At 48.7% G+C, this 14956-nt stretch overlaps 1 protein-coding gene across 8 annotated transcripts in view; it reads left to right on the top strand.

Moving 5' to 3' along the window:
• Positions 1 to 14956, top strand: part of PPP6R3 (protein phosphatase 6 regulatory subunit 3) — a 140650-nt gene that overhangs the window by 35051 nt on the left and 90643 nt on the right. The window lies entirely within an intron of this gene.

Below are 14956 nucleotides of genomic sequence, written 5' to 3'. Positions count from 1 at the left end.
GCACCCATGGGCTTCCTGGGGGGATTGAGCGGGGCCCCAAGGACCAGCCGGGCCTGGCAAGCTGAAGTAGTGTGCAGAGAAAGACTGCTGGGAGAGACCCAGCTGCGCTTCTAGTTCACCTGGCTGTGTGTGTGTGTGTGTGTGTGTGTGTGTGTGTGTGTGTGTGTGAGAGAGAGAGAGAGAGAGAGAGAGACAGAGAAAGAGAGAGTGTGTGTGTGTGTGTGAGAGAGAGTATGTGTGTGTGAGAGAGAGGAGAAAGAGATTTGTTTTGTTGTACCAGCCAAAGAACATCTGGCTTCTGGCCAGCCGCCTGACTCCCTTTGAGTCCTAATTGCTATCGCTTTGGAACTCTTTACTGTAACTTTTTATTAAAGGTCAGAGGTTGGCTTTGCATATTCAACTTTTGGCTCAGTTGGCTCTTAATAGAAAGTAGCCCACCAGGGCATTTTTGGAGACATGCACACATCCTTAATCCATTTTCATTTGCTCCATTGTGTCTTGAGGAGAAGGTGGGCATAAACCATTTCATTATCTCCTTTTCACACTGTGTTGTCTCAGGAGATACTATAGTTGTTCAACTGTAACAGGTCTCTGTTTCTGTCCCCAGGCTGATCTTTCCTGGGCAGAATACCACTTTGCTTGTGACCTCCCCTACCTCCAGCCCCTCCTGAATGACTCTCCTCAGCCTTCGGGCCTCCCCTTGTGCTTGCACAGTGAAGCTGCAGCTCCTGATGTTCAGGTTCTTATACAAATCTTTTGACTTTTCCAGCTTTATCTCCATATTGTTCTGCATATATCCTGATGGGGAGAATTCCCTCTAACTATTCATGCACTTCTTGGCACCTTGTCTCGTATGGTGTTTTGTTTTTTTGTCTTGAGTCCTAGCCCTTTTCTTTCTCCACACAGGGGTACATTCTAACCCTGTGGGTAAGGCTTCTTCAGTTTCCCACCTGCCTGACTGAGTGGAGAATTCAGCCTAAGTTGAGGATTCAGATTTAAGAAATCAGTAGTGGGCCGGCCCCATGGCTTAGCGGTTAAGTGCGCGTGCTTCGCTGCTGGCGGCCCGGGTTCGGATCCCGGGCGCGCACCGACGCACCGCTTCTCCGGCCATGCTGAGGCCACGTCCCACATACAGCAACTAGAAGGATGTGCAGTTATGACATACAACTATCTACTGGGGCTTTGGGGGAAAAATAAATAAATAAATAAAATTAGAAATCAGTAGTTATAACAGGCATTGATCTGATTATCAGATTCATGTATCAAAAAGAAGATAGTTTGTAATGCACATGATCTGTTATTTTGCCTTTTTCATCAATTGGTATAGAGTAGTGTAGTGGGAAGAGGGGTATTAGTTTTAGGACCCCACAAAGACCTCCAACTTGAATTCAGTTGATTGTTTTAGAGGTGGAACGTATTTTTATGTTGATTGGAAAATGTATATCTGTAAATTATTTATAACATTTATTCATTTTTCTATTGTGAGACTGGATTTACAAAAATTTTTAGAACTGTTTTTATAATGCTACACATATTAGCTTTTTTTATTGAGATATAATTGACATATAACATTATTTTCAGGTATCAATATAATGATTCAATATTTGTGTATATTGCAAAGTAATCACCACAGTAAGTCTAGTTATCATCCATTACACAGAGTTACACATTTTTTTTTCTTGTAATGAAAACTTTTAAGATCTACTCTCTTAGCAACTTTCAAATATATAATACAGTGTTAATACAGTGTTATAGTTACCATGCTGTATATTACATCCCATGACTTAAATATAACTAGAAGTTGGGGCCGGCCCCGTGGCTTAGCGGTTAAGTGCGCGCGATCCGCTACTGGTGACCCGGGTTCGGATCCCGGGCGCGCACCAATGCACCGCTTTTCCGGCCATGCTGAGGCCGCGTCCCACATACAGCAACTAGAAGGATGTGCAGCTATGACATACAACTGTCTACTGGGGCTTTGGGGAAAAAAAAAAAAGGAGGAGGATTGGCAATAGATGTTAGCTAAGAGCAGGTCTTCCTCAGCAAAAAGAGGAGGATTAGCACGGGTGTTAGCTCAGGGCTGATCTTCCTCACACACACACAAAGTATATATATATATATAACTAGAAGTTTGTGCTTTTTGACCCCCTTCACGCATTTTGCCCCTCCCCCCATCATATGGTGGTATTATTATTCCATGTATTTGATTTCATGTTTTCCAGGGCTCAGCTCTCTTTCTACATTTTTTTGTCAAACCTTTCTGTATTGTTCCAGTTCCTTTGTGGTCACTCCTTTGTCAACTCTTAGGGTATCTCATTAAATTATTTTAGGCTTATTTTTTTTCTCTTTAAGTAAATTTTAAGCACTCCATGAGCAAGGAGTTTTGGCTTCTACTTTATGTCTTTAGTACTTTTTACATAATAGGCGTAATTGATTGTTTGGTGGTGGGACCTAAAATTCAGAGATATTTCTCAGGGTAATGTGTTTTTTTTTTTTTTTTTTTTTTTTTTTGTGAGGAAGATCAGCCCTGAGCTAACATCCGTGCTAATCCTCCTCTTTTTTTTGCTGAGGAAGACTGGCTCTGAGCTAACATCTATTGCCAATCCTCCTCCTTTTTTTCTTCCCCAAAGCCCCAGTAGATAGTTGTATGTCATAGTTGCACATCCTTCTAGTTGCTGTATATGGGATGCGGCCTCAGCGTGGCCGGAGAAGTGGTGCGTCGGTGCGTGCCGGGATCCGAACCCGGGCCGCCGGTAGTGGAGTGCACGTACTTAACTGCTAAGCCACCAGGCCGGCCCAGGATAATGTTTTTAAGACTTTCTCTCTATCTCCCTTTCTCTCTCTCTCTCTTTTTTTTTTTTTGTGAGGAAGATCAGCCCTGAGCTAATATCCATGCTAATCCTCCTCTTTTTGCTGCGGAAGACCGACTCTGAGCTAACATCTATTGCCAGTCCTCCTTCTTTTTTTTTTTCCCCCAAGCCCCAGTAGATAGTTGTATGTCATAGTTGTACATCCTTCTAGTTGCTGTATGTGGGATGCGGCCTCAGCATGGCCAGACAAGCGGTGCGTCGGTGCACGCCTGGGATCCGAACCCGGGCCGCCAGTAGCGGAGCACGAGCACTCAACTGCTAAGCCACGGGCCCGGCCCTCTCTCTTTCTTTTTTTACTGTGTTTGCTAACAGAGACTCTTACCTTTGGCACCTTATAGAACAATTTCTTATCTTTAGCTGTATTCCTCCTCTTTCTTTTCTTACTCCCCTCTGTTCATCAGCATGCTATCCCTCCCATACTACAATGGGTGAACTGTTCTATTAATAAGTTACCTAGAAGTCTCCAGGAGTCCTAGAATCAACGCCAGGTACTTGAGAAGGATTCCCAGAGAGGAGCAGCACTGTAGATATATAGATCCTTTAGACCAGGGATCGTCAGACAAAACTTTTGTTGCAAAAGCCCAGGTAGTAAATCTTTTAGGTTTTGCGGACCAAGAGGCAAAAAGGAGGATATTATGAAGATATTTATATAACAAGAGAAAAGAAATTTTCACAGATTTTATTGATGAAATTAAAAATATAAAAATAATTCAGTTTTCTGTAATACAGATCTACTAATGAGAAGAATGAAGTTCTTTTTCTAGGGGGATGACATTTCACCTAAATTGTGTTCAGAGTTATAATTCCCCTCTCAAAATCTATTGCAAATGTTCTTCTAATCTGTTAATACTGATCTGTAATGAGATTTTACATATTTCATCTTTGAAAATGTTCTTTTACGCAGGTAGGTGCTGCCACATTCGTTGTCAGTCCACAAGTGTATGATTTCAGTTGACTGTATTCATCATTTGGAAAGCATTTATAGAATTCCATTAGATTCTTCTCCTGATATTTGCCTTTTAGTATGTCATTACATTGTAGACTAGTCATTTCCAATTGAAGGTTAAGTGAAAGCTCCTCAATTGCATAACTAAATGTGTTTTGAAATCGGAGAATTTCCTTCACACTTGCATTAACGTCTGGAAAACGCTGTTTAACTGCGTAGTTTGAGCTTAGAAAATATATCCACTGCAAATTTGTATGGGAATGGGGATCTCGTTTTTATTTTAACTTCTGCCAGCACAGGAAGTGCATGAAGCCGCTTGAATTTATGAATCAAAGTTAGTGTTGAAATGACCTTACTATAGTGTAAGGTTCACAAATCAGCGCTATTTTGCCATATAATTTTAGGTCGAATTCATTAAGAAACATCAAGAGTTCAGCAAAGGCAAATTTCCAGAGCTACTCAGTGTTTTTAGCAGTGGTTGAGAGCTGTTCTTCTCATTCGAGAAATTTCAGTCTTGGCCCTGAGCTCAAAAAGTCGCAAAAAAAACTTAACCCTTGACAAGCCATTAAGCTGCTGTGTGATAGGACAAGTCAGGAACTAATGATGGTTAAGTCCATACACTGTTGACATGACTGGTTCAATAACACATAAGGGTTAAAAATATCTCCCAAAGTACCTGCTGAGGAAAATAGAAAGAATAACCATAAGCTTTAAACGTGTTACGTTTTCACAAGTTTTATAAATTTGTCCAATTAAGCCTTTTTTGCTCTGCACATAATTTTATCATCAGTTGTAGCACTTCATAGCAGATTCTACTGCATGTTGTAGCAATTTGGTCTTTTCTCAACTTCTCTGAAAGCATTCTGCCTGTAGTTGTTTCATGTGGACTATTCAGAGAGGCTAATTGTTCATCACTTCCAACTGCTCAAATAAACAACTGAGCTGTATCAGTCATATCTGTGAACTCATCAAGAGTCAAGGAAAACCATCATTGGCTTCCTTGCTTGGGTAAAAAGCCATTTGGAAACCAACTTGGAAGCTTCATTTTCATTTTTTATTTTTGTGAGGAAATTCTCGTATTATGAGATATTCCATTTTAAATTTTGTGATTTTTCTGACTCTTGCTTTCCTGTGAGTTGGGAATACTGTGAAAACTGCTTAGTCTGGTAATGTCGACGTATATTGTATTCTTTTAGCACAGGTATGGTATAATTACATAATAAACAGTGCTTTGTTATCTAATTTCATAACAAAATAATCCACACCCCACTGTGCTTTAAATGTACAACATTTGAAGTTCAGTTTTCCTTTTTTTGTTTTGACGTGTTGGATATGCACTAGTAATAATAAAATAAAATGTCAAAGTACAACGTGTGGCACTCAGAGCACTGTTGAGTTTTGACTGTGTCGCTGCAATTTGTAGAGCACCCAGCCAGGCTGCAGTACACGGCGATGAGAGCAGTGCATGTGGTCCCTGTCAGTTACTCAGCCCCGCCCTTGTGGAGTGACAGCAGCCAGAGAAAGTATGCAAATGAAGGGTGTGGCTGTGTTCCGGGAAGACTTGATGGACACTAATATTTGAATTTCACAGAATTTTCACAAATCACGGAGTATCATTCTTTTGATTTTTTTAGCCCCCCAAACAATTAAAAATGTGAAAACCATTCTCTGCTCAGTGACTGTATGAAAGTAGATGGCAGACCAGATTTGGCAACCTCAGTACTATACCGCCAGGGGTCCCAGGTCTCCAGAGTTGCTTCACTCACTGATGGCAGAAAGAATGGGATGAAAAAGGACCTAAACGTGGAAAGGTCCCATTGTGGTTTTTGTTGTTGAATGGTTTGGTTGGTTGGATTTTTCTGCCTCTGTTTGCTTGTTGTTTCTACACAGGAATCTTAAGTGTATGCAGTCACCTCGTAGTCTTATCTTTCTTTATGACTCGGCAGGTTAGCTAATCTTCATGCTATCCTAATTTCAGATTGAGCTCACATTTATAGAGTCCTTACTAAGTGCCAGGGAGTGTGCTAAGTGCTGTTGTGTTTTCGTTCTTTTCATAAGTTTTATTTTATCATACATGGGTACATAGTTTATATAAGTGCATAGTGTAAAAAGTCAAATAGTATCACAAGATTTATAACAAAAAATAGCTGTCGTCTACTCCCATCTTTCCCATCCTATCCCCTTCCCAGCCCTGAATACTCGCTGGGGGCTGCTGCCTTCATCCCTTAGCTGTTTTCTCATGTTTCCTGCCTTCCACATATCTAAATCATATGCCTGTAAGTAGCTATTTCTAATCTATCTAACTTCTATCTATGAAGGTGAAGCCTTAGCTTCCCTCCCCCATCTTCCAACATAGTTAAAGCTCAACTTTGGTTGAGATCAATGGCTAATTATTTCCTAAATCTCTGATTTAATTTGCAAAATTCTTCTCAGCCTGGTCACATGCATCCGGCAGTACATCTCCTTCTTGGACACATCCTCTCCAGAGCCCTCTGCCTTGGGCCTTCCTTGGGGCTGGTTCCTCTTGATTTTCTCTGTAGCTGCAGGTGTCCCTCTGCAGCTACGGAGTCGTCTTTTGGGAGTCGTCTTTGCTTGTTGGAGTGTTGGATCTCTGGTCTCATGTATTCCGTGTCTTCCCTTCAGGGCTTATTGCCATGTTTTGGTGAAGCCCGTTCTCCAGTAGCTTCCTGAGAAAGAGTGAGCAAATCTTTCAGACCTTCCATGCTGAAAATGTTCTTTTCTAGAATTGCTATTGAGGAAGCTGATATTCTGATTTCCAGTCCTCCTTTAAGTGTTTTTTCCCCCTCACTAGAAAGGCTTAGCTCCTCTCTTTATCTCTGATGCCGTGGAATGTCACCCTGTGCCATAGAGGCTCTGTTTCCCCACCCACGGTGGTGGCACGTGCAGGTCTTAGAGGGGAGAGTCACATTCTTTACACTCTGAGAATTTTTCTTTTTGGTAAGGGGGGTTGGTGGTGGATTATAATATGTTTTTCTAAAACTTCTGTTACTTGGATGTTGGACTTCCTGATTGTTTTCTCCATTTTCTGTCTTTACCTGAGTTTGTTGGCTTTCTCCTTGGCTGTTGTTTCCTTTTCTTTGTCCTTTATTGTTGTTTTACTCGAGTTACCAGAGAAGTGGAGAACTGTGTGGAGTTCAGCCTACTAAGCATCTGGAAGGTTGCATAATCCGTTTTATTTTCTTGTTAGGCTCTATGTCAGCCCAAATGGAGCCATGCCTTTTTCTATCAAACGGACTTTGAGAAGAGATTTATAAAACAACGTGGTGATCACTTAGGACAGCCTTCCTCTCCGGATCAGGATCTCCTCTGCCGTCGCCCTCACAGAGGATCGTCCAGGCTTTGCCAGAGCACCTTCAGCCTCGGGGCCTCACGTGTTTGTGGCCCTAATCTTGAGCAGGGTCCTGCTTCTGCTGCTTGCAGATAATCGGTGCTTTTCACTCACTGACTCTCATTTTATCCTTGGGAGCTGTACATGATAGTATGAAAGAGCTTTAAGGTATTCAAAGCTACTTATTTTATCCCCCAAGTGGCGAGTCCTTCTGCTGCCCTGGTCATCTCTTCGGGTGCTGTGTGGTTGGCAGTCTCTTCATCCTCCCTGGAATAGGCCATGATTTTGCCTGGCAAGAGGTGATATGCCCAGGACAGGCTGCAGTAGGGTTAGTGTCTCCCATGGTCCTAGACATGATTCATCTACGACTACATTCTGAGATGGCTTTGCTTATTAGTCACATCAGAATATAGCTTTAGGGCCGGCCCCGTGGCTTAGAGGTTAAGTGCACGCGCTCTGATGCTGGCGGCCCGGGTTCGGATCCCGGGAGCGCCCCGAGGCACCACTTCTCCGTCCAACGCGAGGCCGAGTCCCACGTACAGCAACTAGAAGGATGTGAACCTATGACGTACAACTATCTACTGGGGCTTTGGGGGGAAAAACGGAATAAATAAAATCTTTAAAAAAAAAAAAAAAAAAGAATATAGCTTTATGTTGAGCTTATAATCAACTGAAATCTTCTAACTTGTTTCATTCTTCACTTCAACAGTTTTCTTATGCCAACAGTTTTCTTATGCCAACAGTTTTCTTATGCCTGGTGTCCCCTGCATCATGTTTTTCAGTTTTTATCTAAAAAGAACTTTATTTGAATGCTGATTCTCTCATGTTTTCTGTGCATTTGACAGTCCTGCAGTATCCTGGTGCATCAGCTTTGATACAGCCCTTGGCCATAAGAGCTGAGCTCCTCCAGTGTCACCACCCATTCTCTTCAGGATGAGCTGCCCGACCAGCTTGTCTGTAAAGTGATTCTTTGCCCTGCACACAAAGACACGCAGGTTCCATTTGTGAGCATGTCTCGAGAGCCAGTAGATGACAGGTTGGCCTGCTGCTGTTGCCGTCTGCAGGCCTGAGCACACATGCAGGCTGGCCTGGGGCTGGCTTGTGCTCTTGATTACCGCTGCTTTGACTGGTTGCTCAACAGCTGTTCCCACACTGGTGCTGTGGCAGTGTGCTGTAATGGAAAGAGCGCAGACATTGGAGCTTGAAAGACCTGGGTTTGCGTCCCACTTTCGGCTAACGTATTTACTAGCTCTTGTCTTTGGTAGGTCATCTGACCTCTCAGAATCTTAGTTTTTTCATCTGCAAAATGAAAACAAAACCTTGAAGGGTTGTTGTGAGGTAGGGATAATGTGTCTAAAAGCGTCAAGCCCAGAGTCTGGCATATGGTAGGCACTTAATAATTGGTAGCTGTTGTTAATCATGTTTCTACCTTTAATAGAAAGTTGCAGTGTCAAGACAGTTAATATTATTGTGGAATAGCTGGAAGAAATTGAAGATTGTTTTTCATAAGGAGCTATAAAGACCGTAAGAACGATTCAGTGCTCATATTCTACTCTGCACTTTGGTTCCTGAGCAGGCTCGACAGTCCGTGAGTGCTTTTCCTTTCCCTGTACTTCAGGTGCGTGCTGGTAAAGCATTCATGAAGGAAGGCGCTTCCTGGAGGTTAGCAATTCACTACCACTCGTCTAGGGACCTTTGAGATAGCTCTGAATGCTGTACACGGTCTGATGGAAGTTTGCTGAACAAGGGAGATTGAAAATAATAGCTAAAGCTACAAAAAGGGCCTTTAAAGATTTTTGTGACCAATTTTCCAGTTCTGTCTTCTGTTACAGAATTAGTTATAACTATAAATTAACCAGGATAGTTAACTCATTCTTAACCTGAAGCCTGTTTCTTTTTGTTCTTTTTTCAAAAGAATGTCAATATGCTGTAGAATTTATACCTGATTTGGAAAGCCTGTTGTCTTTGGGCATCTTTTCTGTAACAGATTTATGAATAATGAAGTGGCCACTGTCACTTGCTTCAAGTTGAGTGACTCATAAACTGCATATAACTTGGTTTCACTTAGTGAAAACTTGGATGAGTTGGATTCTCCAGGCCTTCCCCCCCCCCCCCCCCCGCCCGTTAGTATAGAGTTCTCTTTCCAGCTGTGCAGCTTTTACGCCCTCCCTGCAGGGTCAGAGACCACCCTTCCTCCCTGCAGGGTCAGAGACCACCCTTCCTCCCTGCAGGGTCAGAGACCACCCTTCCTCCCTGCAGGGTCAGAGACCACCCTTCCTCCCTGCAGGGTCAGAGACCACCCTTCCTCCCTGCAGGGTCAGAGACCACCCTTCCTCCCTGCAGGGTCAGAGACCACCCTTCCTCCCTGCAGGGTCAGAGACCACCCTTCCTCCCTGCAGGGTCAGAGACCACCCTTCCTCCCTGCAGGGTCAGAGACCACCCTTCCTCCCTGCAGGGTCAGAGACCACCCTTCCTCCCTGCAGGGTCAGAGACCACCCTTCCTCCCTGCAGGGTCAGAGACCAGCCTTCCTCCCTGCAGGGTCAGAGACCAGCCTTCCTCCCTGCAGGGTCAGAGACCAGCCTTCCTCCCTGCAGGGTCAGAGACCACCCTTCCTCCCTGCAGGGTCAGAGACCAGCCTTCCTCCCTGCAGGGTCAGAGACCAGCCTTCCTCCCTGCAGGGTCAGAGACCAGCCTTCCTCCCTGCAGGGTCAGAGACCAGCCTTCCTCCCTGCAGGGTCAGAGACCAGCCTTCCTCCCTGCAGGGTCAGAGACCAGCCTTCCTCCCTGCAGGGTCAGAGACCACCCTTCCTCCCTGCAGGGTCAGAGACCACCCTTCCTCCCTGCAGGGTCAGAGACCAGCCTTCCTCCCTGCAGGGTCAGAGACCAGCCTTCCTCCCTGCAGGGTCAGAGACCAGCCTTCCTCCCTGCAGGGTCAGAGACCACCCTTCCTCCCTGCAGGGTCAGAGACCAGCCTTCCTCCCTGCAGGGTCAGAGACCAGCCTTCCTCCCTGCAGGGTCAGAGACCAGCCTTCCTCCCTGCAGGGTCAGAGACCAGCCTTCCTCCCTGCAGGGTCAGAGACCAGCCTTCCTCCCTGCAGGGTCAGAGACCACCCTTCCTCCCTGCAGGGTCAGAGACCAGCCTTCCTCCCTGCAGGGTCAGAGACCAGCCTTCCTCCCTGCAGGGTCAGAGACCAGCCTTCCTCCCTGCAGGGTCAGAGACCAGCCTTCCTCCCTGCAGGGTCAGAGACCAGCCTTCCTCCCTGCAGGGTCAGAGACCAGCCTTCCTCCCTGCAGGGTCAGAGACCAGCCTTCCTCCCTGCAGGGTCAGAGACCAGCCTTCCTCCCTGCAGGGTCAGAGACCAGCCTTCCTCCCTGCAGGGTCAGAGACCAGCCTTCCTCCCTGCAGGGTCAGAGACCAGCCTTCCTCCCTGCAGGGTCAGAGACCACCCTTCCTCCCTGCAGGGTCAGAGACCACCCTTCCTCCCTGCAGGGTCAGAGACCACCCTTCCTCCCTGCAGGGTCAGAGACCAGCCTTCCTCCCTGCAGGGTCAGAGACCAGCCTTCCTCCCTGCAGGGTCAGAGACCAGCCTTCCTCCCTGCAGGGTCAGAGACCAGCCTTCCTCCCTGCAGGGTCAGAGACCAGCCTTCCTCCCTGCAGGGTCAGAGACCAGCCTTCCTCCCTGCAGGGTCAGAGACCAGCCTTCCTCCCTGCAGGGTCAGAGACCACCCTTCCTCCCTGCAGGGTCAGAGACCACCCTTCCTCCCTGCAGGGTCAGAGACCAGCCTTCCTCCCTGCAGGGTCAGAGACCAGCCTTCCTCCCTGCAGGGTCAGAGACCAGCCTTCCTCCCTGCAGGGTCAGAGACCAGCCTTCCTCCCTGCAGGGTCAGAGACCACCCTTCCTCCCTGCAGGGTCAGAGACCACCCTTCCTCCCTGCAGTGTCAGAGACCACCCTTCCTCCCTGCAGGGTCAGAGACCACCCTTCCTCCCTGCAGGGTCAGAGACCAGCCTTCCTCCCTGCAGGGTCAGAGACCAGCCTTCCTCCCTGCAGGGTCAGAGACCAGCCTTCCTCCCTGCAGGGTCAGAGACCAGCCTTCCTCCCTGCAGGGTCAGAGACCACCCTTCCTCCCTGCAGGGTCAGAGACCAGCCTTCCTCCCTGCAGGGTCAGAGACCAGCCTTCCTCCCTGCAGGGTCAGAGACCAGCCTTCCTCCCTGCAGGGTCAGAGACCAGCCTTCCTCCCTGCAGGGTCAGAGACCAGCCTTCCTCCCTGCAGGGTCAGAGACCAGCCTTCCTCCCTGCAGGGTCAGAGACCAGCCTTCCTCCCTGCAGGGTCAGAGACCAGCCTTCCTCCCTGCAGGGTCAGAGACCAGCCTTCCTCCCTGCAGGGTCAGAGACCAGCCTTCCTCCCTGCAGGGTCAGAGACCAGCCTTCCTCCCTGCAGGGTCAGAGACCAGCCTTCCTCCCTGCAGGGTCAGAGACCAGCCTTCCTCCCTGCAGGGTCAGAGACCAGCCTTCCTCCCTGCAGGGTCAGAGACCAGCCTTCCTCCCTGCAGGGTCAGAGACCAGCCTTCCTCCCTGCAGGGTCAGAGACCAGCCTTCCTCCCTGCAGGGTCAGAGACCAGCCTTCCTCCCTGCAGGGTCAGAGACCAGCCTTCCTCCCTGCAGGGTCAGAGACCAGCCTTCCTCCCTGCAGGGTCAGAGACCAGCCTTCCTCCCTGCAGGGTCAGAGACCAGCCTTCCTCCCTGCAGGGTCAGAGACCAGCCTTCCTCCCTGCAGGGTCAGAGACCAGCCTTCCTCCCTGCAGGGTCAGAGACCAGCCTTCCTCCCTGCAGGGTCAGAGACCACCCTTCCTCCCTGCAGGGTCAGAGACCAGCCTTCCTCCCTGCAGGGTCAGAGACCAGCCTTCCTCCCTGCAGGGTCAGAGACCAGCCTTCCTCCCTGCAGGGTCAGAGACCAGCCTTCCTCCCTGCAGGGTCAGAGACCAGCCTTCCTCCCTGCAGGGTCAGAGACCAGCCTTCCTCCCTGCAGGGTCAGAGACCAGCCTTCCTCCCTGCAGGGTCAGAGACCACCCTTCCTCCCTGCAGGGTCAGAGACCACCCTTCCTCCCTGCAGGGTCAGAGACCAGCCTTCCTCCCTGCAGGGTCAGAGACCAGCCTTCCTCCCTGCAGGGTCAGAGACCAGCCTTCCTCCCTGCAGGGTCAGAGACCAGCCTTCCTCCCTGCAGGGTCAGAGACCAGCCTTCCTCCCTGCAGGGTCAGAGACCACCCTTCCTCCCTGCAGTGTCAGAGACCACCCTTCCTCCCTGCAGTGTCAGAGACCACCCTTCCTCCCTGCAGGGTCAGAGACCAGCCTTCCTCCCTGCAGGGTCAGAGACCAGCCTTCCTCCCTGCAGGGTCAGAGACCAGCCTTCCTCCCTGCAGGGTCAGAGACCAGCCTTCCTCCCTGCAGGGTCAGAGACCAGCCTTCCTCCCTGCAGGGTCAGAGACCAGCCTTCCTCCCTGCAGTGTCAGAGACCAGCCTTCCTCCCTGCAGGGTCAGAGACCAGCCTTCCTCCCTGCAGGGTCAGAGACCAGCCTTCCTCCCTGCAGGGTCAGAGACCAGCCTTCCTCCCTGCAGGGTCAGAGACCAGCCTTCCTCCCTGCAGGGTCAGAGACCAGCCTTCCTCCCTGCAGGGTCAGAGACCAGCCTTCCTCCCTGCAGGGTCAGAGACCAGCCTTCCTCCCTGCAGGGTCAGAGACCAGCCTTCCTCCCTGACTTGCTCAGGACCAGCCTTCCTCCCTGCAGGGTCAGAGACCACCCTTCCTCCCTGACTTGCTCAGGACCACCCTTCCTCCCTGCAGGGTCAGAGACCACCCTTCCTCCCTGCAGGGTCAGAGACCACCCTTCCTCCCTGACTTGCTCAGGACCAGCCTTCCTCCCTGCAGGGTCAGAGACCACCCTTCCTCCCTGCAGTGTCAGAGACCACCCTTCCTCCCTGCAGTGTCAGAGACCACCCTTCCTCCCTGCAGGGTCAGAGACCACCCTTCCTCCCTGCAGTGTCAGAGACCACCCTTCCTCCCTGCAGTGTCAGAGACCAGCCTTCCTCCCTGACTTGCTCAGGACCAGCCTTCCTCCCTGCAGGGTCAGAGACCACCCTTCCTCCCTGCAGTGTCAGAGACCACCCTTCCTCCCTGCAGTGTCAGAGACCACCCTTCCTCCCTGCAGGGTCAGAGACCACCCTTCCTCCCTGCAGTGTCAGAGACCACCCTTCCTCCCTGCAGTGTCAGAGACCACCCTTCCTCCCTGCAGGGTCAGAGACCACCCTTCCTCCCTGCAGTGTCAGAGACCACCCTTCCTCCCTGCAGTGTCAGAGACCACCCTTCCTCCCTGCAGGGTCAGAGACCACCCTTCCTCCCTGCAGTGTCAGAGACCACCCTTCCTCCCTGCAGTGTCAGAGACCACCCTTCCTCCCTGCAGTGTCAGAGACCACCCTTCCTCCCTGCAGGGTCAGAGACCACCCTTCCTCCCTGCAGGGTCAGAGACCACCCTTCCTCCCTGCAGGGTCAGAGACCACCCTTCCTCCCTGCAGGGTCAGGGCCACCCTTCCTCCCTGCAGTGTCAGAGACCACCCTTCCTCCCTGCAGTGTCAGAGACCACCCTTCCTCCCTGCAGTGTCAGAGACCACCCTTCCTCCCTGCAGTGTCAGAGACCACCCTTCCTCCCTGCAGTGTCAGAGACTGAAAAGCTGTTCTGGGTCTTGCAGGTAATAGCCATACTAATCACATCATGTTTCCTCTTGCTCTGCAGTTACGTGTCACTTCTCTCCGATGTTTGACTCAGATTTGCTGACGGGTCCTACCTGGTTTCAGAGATTCAGCAAGTCCTGGGTGCTTGAGATGGAAAACCCTCTATTTGGGGCCCATAAGAATTTTCTGATTTGACTTTGACTTTTATCATATTCTCTGACCTACACCCTCCTCTCTAGCATGTGCGTGCACACATACACACCCACACAGAATAGACGCCTAGATCCAGCTGGGGTTTCCTTGCTTTGACCTCTAATAAGGCTCCCTGGCGGAAACTTGATTACCATTGTGTCATCCTCATTACTTGTCTTTTTTTCTTCACAACCCTTCAGTTTCACTTAAAAAAAAAAACAAACCGAAAACTTGTTTTTAGTATAAATAAGTCACGCTTTGCATATACTTGGACTGAAGTTTTTGAAATTGTGGAAATTATGTACAGAAATTCATGTACAATTGAGTTTTCATAATGAGAATTTGTAGAGGAACTTACTGTCCTTGCTTTAATGTGGACTAGGTGACAAAAGTAAGGCTGGATTTTTCTTGATTGGCAGTTGGCCTTTTTAACATGAAAGTGAAATAGGTGATAAGATCGTACCTCTCGCCCTGCCCTTAGCATCCTAGCAGTGTATTTGGAGTTAGCCCCAGTGTTTGGGTAGGCACTTGCTTTCTGAGGGTCATATATTTTACAGGCAGCTAAGAATTCCAAAGGCAAGCCATAAAGTTGCATGATCTGATACCAAAATACTGCCAGGAATGGAGAAAACATGAAAATTAGGCTTTGAGGAGGTGGAATTATGGTTGAAATTGGAGGAGGAACGGTAATTTAGTGTGAAATCTCTTAGGGGTACCTTGGTTTTCAAAGTAGAGGCCATTGCAGGGCCTTGCCGTGTGCTGTGAGTTCTTTTTTTTTTTTTTTATAATTTTATTTATTTATTTTTCCCCCAAAGCCCCAGTAGATAGTTGTATGTCATAGCTGCAGATCCTTGTAGTTGCTGTATGTGGGACA

Source organism: Ceratotherium simum, chromosome 34 (assembly GCF_057802395.1).
Source record: "Ceratotherium simum simum isolate JZ-2026a chromosome 34, ASM5780239v1, whole genome shotgun sequence".
Lineage (NCBI taxonomy): Eukaryota > Metazoa > Chordata > Mammalia > Perissodactyla > Rhinocerotidae > Ceratotherium > Ceratotherium simum.
The sequence above is the reverse complement of the archived record's forward strand: the minus strand, read 5'-3'. Positions and strand labels throughout refer to the sequence as shown.